General features: G+C 38.5%; 2 long non-coding RNA genes across 2 annotated transcripts; both read right to left on the minus strand.

The window, feature by feature from the left end:
* Positions 1 to 1,672: 1,672 nt before the first annotated feature.
* LOC135621951 (uncharacterized) lies at positions 1,673 to 2,351 on the minus strand. Its single transcript, XR_010490965.1, has 2 exons — positions 2,221 to 2,351; positions 1,673 to 2,143 (listed from the first exon to the last, which is right to left on the minus strand). It is a non-coding gene; the product is annotated as an uncharacterized LOC135621951 (long non-coding RNA).
* Positions 2,352 to 2,436: 85 nt separating this feature from the next.
* LOC135621950 (uncharacterized) lies at positions 2,437 to 8,720 on the minus strand. Its single transcript, XR_010490964.1, has 3 exons — positions 8,346 to 8,720; positions 7,933 to 8,007; positions 2,437 to 2,562 (listed from the first exon to the last, which is right to left on the minus strand). It is a non-coding gene; the product is annotated as an uncharacterized LOC135621950 (long non-coding RNA).
* Between the last annotated feature and the right edge of the window lie 259 nt (positions 8,721 to 8,979).

Raw genomic sequence — 8,979 nt, forward strand, 5'->3', positions numbered from 1 at the left:
AAAGAAGATCGATAGTGAAAGCCGATGGCCTTGAGTGAAGAGGAATCAGGAGTGGATGCAGGTCACGACGACCGAACCACTATAAAACTTAGTTTGCATTTATATTTTGTTGTTTACCTTTATTGCAGACTGCTTTACTTGCTCATTACATTTTTATGAACGTTTTCAAGTTAAACATATTTCCAATATGATTTTATCGAACGAAATTTTCGAATCGATGTAATTTTTATCGTAAGCACTAATTCACACACCCCCACCCCCCCTCTTAGTGCCGATTTCGATCCTAACAAAACAAACATCCTTTTAGTAGTATCACAAATTTCATCAAGTAATTATCTCATTTGGTTTTAAGATGAATGTTGTTGATGATTGCATGTATCATAAATTCAGTGGGAGCAAATTTATTTTACTAATATTTTATATGGATGACATTCTGCTTGCCACTAATGATATAGACATATTGCACGAAACCAAGAGATTTTTATCTAGAAATTTTGAGATGAAAGATCTTGGTGATGCCCCTTTTGTATTAGGAATCCAGATACACCGAGATAGATCGCGAGGTATTCTAGGATTATTACAAAGGAACTATATCGATAAAGTACTCAAAAGGTTTAGCATATAGGATTGTAAACCAGGAGACACCCCTATCACAAAGGGAGACAAGTTCAGTCTCAATCAGTGCCTTAAAAAAAATTTGGAAACTTAAGAAATGCAGAAGATTTCCTATGCATTAGCTTTAGGGAGTCTAATGTATGCATAGGTTTGTACGCGTCAAGATATAATGTACATTGTTGGAATGTTAGATAGATACTTAAGCAATCATGGAATGAATCATTGGAATGTAGCTAAAAGAGTCATGAGATATTTAAAGAGAACAAAAGATCATATGGGAGATCAGACCATTTGAAGATCATTGGATATTCTGACTCCGATTTTACTAGATGCTAAGACAATATGATTTAATATTCTTCGACACATTCAAAAATAATAATTAATTATAAAAATAATATATAATTAATCTAGAATTATACACATGAATACATTTAATGAGACTTGTATTTTATAATTTATAATTTATACAAATACTATATTGTGGAGCATGACATAGTTGTAATATGCTTAGACATCTAAGATTACAATTAATTAAAGGTCAAAGAGAGTTAAGTTGGTAATTGCTGATTTATTTGGCAAATCAAAAATTTATGGCTATTGAATTGACTTGCTAAATACATAAGAAAGATCAGAAAAACTCAACCATATGACTTTAACTTAGTGTAAAAAAAAATCTAATTAATGAAATACGATGTTAATTTAAAGCTGAAGTAAATGCATTCTGAAAGTAGAAATTTATTCAGAAAAAAGGAAAGAAAAAAGTGTAAGAGTTGTTTGTATTAGTTTGAAAATAGTATCTCATTCATTTCAATATAGTGCTACTTGATTAACCTCTCATCAGATTCTATCGTTATTGTTGGAGAAGCATCTTATGCTTATATTTACAGTGTGCAAAACTAGGAGGAAAAAGAAAGGCCATGCTCAACATCAAACACAATGAAAAAGTATTGCATTTCGGAAGGAGATTATTATCAAACCATGAGTGCTTTCAACGTTCCCAAAAATGACGGCACAGTTCCAGTGGAAGAATAGTCAATACTCTGAAATTTGGAACCTATTTTTCTGAAGCAAAATCTCAAAATATATTATGCTGCAATGGAGCAATGGTTCAGTTCTTTTCATTGCAATCTGAGGCCATCAAAAAATTACAATCTGTCCAGAAAATTCAGACGTAAGTGAATTTGAACGATCCCTCCAAGTACTTCAACATCAAGGTCATTCTTCTTCCTCTCCTTTTACAACATCAACACTTGCTTTGATTTCAGAAGACTCACTTACAAGTAACATAAGCTCCTTGAAAAAGAAGTCTAACTTATTGCAGTCAAAATCTTCGATTGCCGATGATACTGTCGCTTTTGATCTTTGATGAGATTGTTTATTTTCTTGTTGCAGTTGAAAGTGATACATTCTCAGAGCATCGTCCGTGGAAATCTCTTGAACGGGCTTGTAAAGACTTTGAAACGTGCATCTGTCTTCAAGCTTCTTAACTAACTTTTCTTTGAATTGATCTGGGAGGTTTACAAATGCACTACGAAATAATGTAGGAAAAATAAGATACCAAAATTCTTCTGCAGAAAGAGATCAGTAAATACTATCACTTTTCACCTTGTGATGCCTCTAACAATTCCCCATTTGTAACCACTGCTTGCAGATTGCTTAAACCCAATGTTGAAGCCCTCTTGGGCAGAAGCTTCCTTTCCTGCAGATATACCATCTCGATAACCCATATAAACTTTTGTCAAGGGTTCCATATGATACATCCTCAAGTTTAAAGCCCTAAAAGTTTTACTATGAAGAGTTTTGGACAAAGGATATGCATATCATTTATAGATTGCAAGGATACTGTATAAAATTGATCATAACGCCTCTTCTGTTCTCTGTTTAAGTCAGCATCTGAGATTTCATTCAGAAGCCCATCATCACACCAAGAATCATCAGAAGCATGCTCTGGAACTAAAACTAACTCATTAGCATATTAAACTTTGTATTTGGTCAAAACAACCATGGCAGTATATCATACAACTTCCACAAAAGGCATCATGTAAATGCTACATAAACACCAAAGAGACCAAAATGTCATCTAATATATCCATAATATAGTCACTAATTTGAGGAAGAATGAAATTAAAATTTTAGTTTTGATGAAACTATACTCTGCACATGAATTGCTATGCATGCATCTAGGCCAATCAAATTCAATCGTCTCTGACTTTAAAGGAACAATTCATTCGATTCCAAAATCTCCACATGTGCATGCTCGCTCAATAGCAGAAATGAAAAAGAAACAGTAAAACAATATGATGCATGAGCAATTAAATTAATTTATTAATAAAATAAATTTAATTTGTTTAGAGATATTTTACATATGTAATAACATGAAAATATCTACTCAACGAGGAGAAAAAGAAAGAAAAAATACAACAAAAAAGAAATCATATTATTGAAAATTACAAATCTTGATTGAATATCTTAAAGATTCATCTCTATAAAGATGAAAGATTATCAATCAAAAATATCATGAAGAGAGGAAGACTATTTCTCAAATCAAATCAGAAATGAAGAACAAGATATCATATATTTGATTTGATGCGATTGTAATTTTTTAAATTTCTGTAATTTTCTTTTTATTCTTATACTTGAGCATATAAAAATGGGCTATAACATTGTAATGTATGAATAAAAAAAGGATCCATGAATCAAGTTTTTTTCCTTTCCCACCTTGTGAGGCGGAGGTGCAAGACTTCTATCCTAGGAGTGTTATCTTTGAGCCAATTGGATAGTTATACATTTGCTTATTATTTTTAGTTATTATCTTTCACTTTTCTCTTTCTATTCCTCCACTATGAAAGTAATTTGTTGTTGCTCGTCCTACATGCCAACCAATATTGAACACTTCAAAATTAAATTTACCATCACATAAGTCTCAGAGATATAACCGCAGTGCCTCACCACAATGCTAAAAACTTTGCAAATATCTAGTATTGGTAACAAACCTCATAGCAAACTTTTTACCTTCATCCTCTTGTGATGATCTAAGCATGTCCTACAAATAAATCAATTTGTTCCAAAGAGAAACAGAAGAATAGAAATAGCAGGTGCCACCAATTCCACCAAGTAAACCTTTTTCATATAAAAATATGACCAAAAGTATCAAATTTATGAGGAAAAAAAAAGCTCACTGAGGGAAAGAACAAGGGTGATCAAGAAGTTGTCCGCTTGCGGAGGGAGGGCAGCCATCAGAGTTAGAGCTTATCGGGAGAATCACATCAATCGGATCGATAAGCAGCAAAAACACATAGTCCTAGATTAATCATGAGGACCAGATTGATGGCGGAAAAGAATCTTGCACTGCATCTTCTTTAGGGTTTTCGAACTAGAAAAGTGCGAGAAGGGAATTGGGGGCTAACCGTGAAGTTCTGAACAAGATATGGTCGATTGTAATGCATTAAATAAATTTGTGAGAGAGTAGGGAACTCTCTTCTTTCCTTAGAGAGAGAAGCTCTGGGTTTCTAAGGCGATAAGGACAACCCCATTGCCTTCTCCCTCCTTAATTCCACCTTTGATGCGACCCAACCACACCCTTCCCCACCCCCCCCCGCCCCCAACTACTGGCTTCACATCCCCTACTTGGCTCTCTCCTTGCATCCATTGTTGTTCCCCTCCCTAGGGTGTCATCATCTTCTTCTGTGGTGTCGATCCCTTCAGTTAGGGTTCCTGGAGTGATGCCAAGCCAGACCCCTAAGGTTTTCTCCTTTGGCAAGTACCAAGAAAAATGGGCCACTCCATCGGGATCCTTCCAATGCCCCTCCGCCTTCCAAGAAGAGCCAATTGGATGGCCCTTTCACTGGAAAGAGCATCTCTTAGGCATTGATGTTAATTGGTCCTTCATATGGGCCAGATGCAAGTTCACTACTATCTTCTTCTTTGTTTAACCGGATCTATGATGCTTCTAAGGATTTCATCGAATTTGAGGAAAAAACTCCTCATGAATGGCAAAAACCTTGAATATCTAGTTTGATCAATCATTTCCTCCGACTTCGACTTTAGATTTCCTGAAATATGTGGTTTCTCACTAATGGAAATGTTCTTTGGTGTCCCAAGTGATCAATTTGGCTTAAGGTTTTTTTTTGCTTTCAATTTTTTTCTAAAGCGGAGGTTGTTCGCATCCTCACCGACGGACCATGGACCATTCGAGGGGAGGTTTTGTATCTGATGCCCAAGAAAGCTAATTTCCAGCCTCTCACAGAGAGGATCTCATCTGTCCCTATCTAGGTGTAGTTCGTCAATCTTCCTTTGGAGTACTGGAACAGAATGTGTTATTAATCTTGGTTCTCTCCTAGGTCGTCCCCTAAAGAATGATGAATGTTCTTTCTCGTTTGAAAGGGGTCGATATGTAAGGTTAGTATAGAAATCGATCTTTCAAAACCCCATAAGCAGTATGACTGGGTCACCTAAAGAAAGGAATTTTCCAAACTGTTTCATATGAGAATTTACCTTTGGTGTGTTTCAAGTATAGTTGTGTGGGTCATAAAGTGGATTTGCCCTCTAGTTTCGATGACTTCTTTGACTTCCTCCCTTGTTTTTCTGGACTCTTCTCATAAGGCCGACCCCCAAAAGGGTGTGGAGCAACCCCCTTCCGATTTAGATGGCTCTATTACCCTAAGGGAGGTTGGGTCTTCTCACTTAGAGCTGGACCTCTTTGGTCCATGGATTAAAGTTGAGAAGCGTTGCCCGATTGGTCGTCGGTACAGCCAAGCCAACGCTGATCGAAATCGATCGGAATAGGGGGGTGGGGTGGTGCCATGTCGAGGAAGCGATCGAGGCCATTGGTTTCCTCTGCTCCTTGAGATATTGGCACACATACAGGTCACATGCCCCCTACACTATAAGAAAAATAGTTATTAACCATGAACAAAAGTTGTCACTAAAAGAATTAGTGCAAAATGAGCCATCACTAGCTTCCGTCAGCATAGATCTCGTGGCTAAAAGTTTTAGTAACAAAAAAAGACACATATGTCATTAAATTATAGTTTTTAGTGATAGTTTATATTTGTAGCTAAAACATTAAATTCTATCGCTAAAAATAAATAAATTGATAAATTAATATTTCTGTGACAACAATTGGTTATGAACACTTCTGTCACTAAAAGAATTGACTAACAATTTTAGTGACAATATAATTAACTCTTACTGATTAAATGGAAAAGATAATAATAATTTAGTGATGGCTTGACCTGTCACTAAAATATAAAAAAAATTAGTAATGGATTATTTGAGTGTCACTATACTGTCAATAATAATTTTATTAATTACCTATCAATTTTTAATAATTTCAAAATCATACCAAAACTTTTTCATAAATTCAAGATAAAATTATTGATATTTGAAACTTCACATTACAATCTTTATTTTATCCAAAAATCAATATCAAAGTGAGACAATTATAAATTCCACATCATCTCGAAAAAAAATACATCAAGATATCTTTATATCTTCATTCTTGAACTCTCCTGTGTCATCTTGTGCATCTTGCGTGAAGTCACAATTGCACAATATATACAGACAAGTCACAATTGTTAGAGTTGCATAGTAGAGTTGAATAGTCCATCACTATTATCCCATGTTTGCAAATGCAAATGGTTAAGAAGGTGAGGAAACTGAAACCCTATTCTTCACACATTATTTCTTGCTATTATACTATGGAGGTATATGCAAGTTTTCCTTTATGTCAACCTACTGCTGACATTACATACTTTTTATTTTCAGAGTTAAGAACTGTTGTATATGAAAATAAAAGCAATTTTATGGTTGATTTCATTGATAAAACATAAACATGTCAAGATTGTTAGCAGTCCATAACAAGTTTCTAGTGTACTGCAGTCTAAAATTGGAATCCAAAATCAGATTAAAGCTTTCTAAAAGATATACCTCTTAAGTGAAGTAAAGCAGCATGCAAGCTTAGATATATCAGTGTTGCCGAGCATTGAAATAAAGTGATATAGAAACAGAAAATATCGAAGTCAAGTTCATCTTCCTAAGCGAGGGGAGGCCCGAAGCGCGTTGCTTGGGCGCTCGCCCGAGCCCAGGCGTCGGGCGAGCACCCGGGTTAAACCCAGCGACCGAACCAGCGTTTTAGGTCTGGTTCAATCTCCGGTGCTTTAGTTGGTCCAATCGAACCAACTAAAGCACCGATATCAGCCTTCTTCTCACGACTTCCCCAACTCTAACCCCGCTCGCCACTTCCACTCCCACTGCCGCTGCCACTGCTACCGCTATCGCTGCCACTATCGTCGCTCGTCGCTCTTGCTCTCGCTGCCGCTGCCACTGTCGTCGCTCGCCGCTCCCGCTCTCGCTCCCCCCTGCTCGCTGCTACCGCTGCCACTATCGCCGCTCCCGCTGCCACTACTCGCTGTTACTGCTGTCGCTCGCCACTCCTGCTCCCGTTGACACTGTTGTCGCTCCCGCTGCCTCTGCTCGCTACTACTGCTGCTGCTGCCACTATCGCCGCTCCTACTCCCGCTACTCGTTACTACCACTGTCGTTGCCACTGTCGCCGCTCCCGTTGCCATCGCTCGCTCTACCGCTGCCGCTGCCACTATCGCTTCTCGTTGCTACCGCTGCCGCTGCTCTCAGTCAGTAGCCTCAGTCTTCCTCTTACTCACACTCTTCTTACTTCAATAGTATACTATTATCAATATATTAACAATATGCTACTAACCAAGGTTCGTCGTACCGTACCGTACAGGCGTTTCGACCCGAGCTCGGTACGGTACGGTACGGTACCGGTGTACCGGGCGGTACATCAGGGCGTATCGAACAATTTTATACTTTTTTCATACTGTAGCACTGTAGCGGTATCGGGCGATCCGCATACCGGTAACCTATCGGATCGGTACGTACCGTCGGGTACGGATGGTACGCTTCGGTATGATAGACCTTGCTACTAACTATATACTAGTAATAGTATTTTTATTTATTAGATTAATAATATATTATTTTGATTTTAATACTATTAATTTTTATTTATTTAAAATTATTATTAGGTTTCAGAATAAATGATATATTTTTATTTAAATAAATATATTTATTAATTATATTATATATTTTTATATTTTAGCGTCTCGCTTCACTCAGACGAACGCCTAACACCTCGGACGTTTTTGGACCTTAACACCTTTTGGCACCTAGCGCCTTTTCAATCAATGCTTGTAACAAAATTGCAAACTCTCTTTAATGCATCTCAACTCCCAAAGCTATGACAACAAGTTGACAACAACTTATAGCTAAACAATGAAAAACAAGACCAAGTTTATATACCATTTATGCCCTCCATTCCAGCTCTGACAATAGGCCGAGCACTTGAGTAGCTGCGGAAGGACCAAAAACTCTTATCTACAAAACATAAATAAATGTTACACAATGGCACTTCCCGTGATTCACCATCCAAATTCGAGCAATCAACAATCCAAATAACATAATTAATCAAATTAAAGCCCCACGCCCCCACAATCCAAACCCTAATTGAGATTTCCCAAGAGGATCTGCCACGATGAACCTCACGAGAAACATAGAAGAAAAGGCGTAATCCAAATAGAACCGAGAATCCACGCAGAACAAATACAACCCTGAGCAATTAAACGGAAATCGAGACGAGCTCCATAGCAAAAGAAACAAGAGCATATCAATGCGTCGCAATAGGAACGGGGTAGGAGAAAGGAGTGGAGGCAAACCTGGGGGCAGGGCCCGACGACGGGATCGATCGCCTGAGGAGCAAAGGTAGGGGTTTTCGACGAGCGGGACAACTGGGTGGGACGAGTGAAGCTCCGTCTCTCGATCTCGTCTTCCTCGCCCGCTCCTATTTCGCTGTTGGTGGCGACGCACGGACGTGAGGGGATCATTAAATCGCAACTAGAGGGAGAACGGCGGCGGCTGCAACCCCACCCGGATCCGACGGCTCCGGAGGCCACTCCCCGAATCCGATATCAACCGCGTCACTAAGCATGAGACGCCCTCGCCATATCACCCCCGGAGGCAGGGAGAGTGAGAGAGAGAGACGGTGGAAATGGCGGATTCTTACTTGGCTCTTCGGTCCTGGCCGTCACTGCTCCTCGACCTCCTCGTTCTACACTGCTTCTCTCTGTAGTTGCGATTTAATGATCCCCACTCTCTCTCTCACTCTCCCTGCCTCCGGGGGTCGAACGATAACAAAAAAGCAGATAAGCATCAAAGATATATGAAAGACCATATGTCTCAAAAAATAAAACTATAAAGGGAGAAGATATATAACCTTGGAATTCATACAATCACCTTAAAGATGACGCAGAGAATCCAGCGACAGAACGAAAAGGAGTTCGAAGACGATCC

The sequence above is a fragment of the Musa acuminata genome, chromosome BXJ2-9 (assembly GCF_036884655.1).
Source record: "Musa acuminata AAA Group cultivar baxijiao chromosome BXJ2-9, Cavendish_Baxijiao_AAA, whole genome shotgun sequence".
Taxonomy (NCBI): Eukaryota; Viridiplantae; Streptophyta; class Magnoliopsida; order Zingiberales; family Musaceae; genus Musa; species Musa acuminata.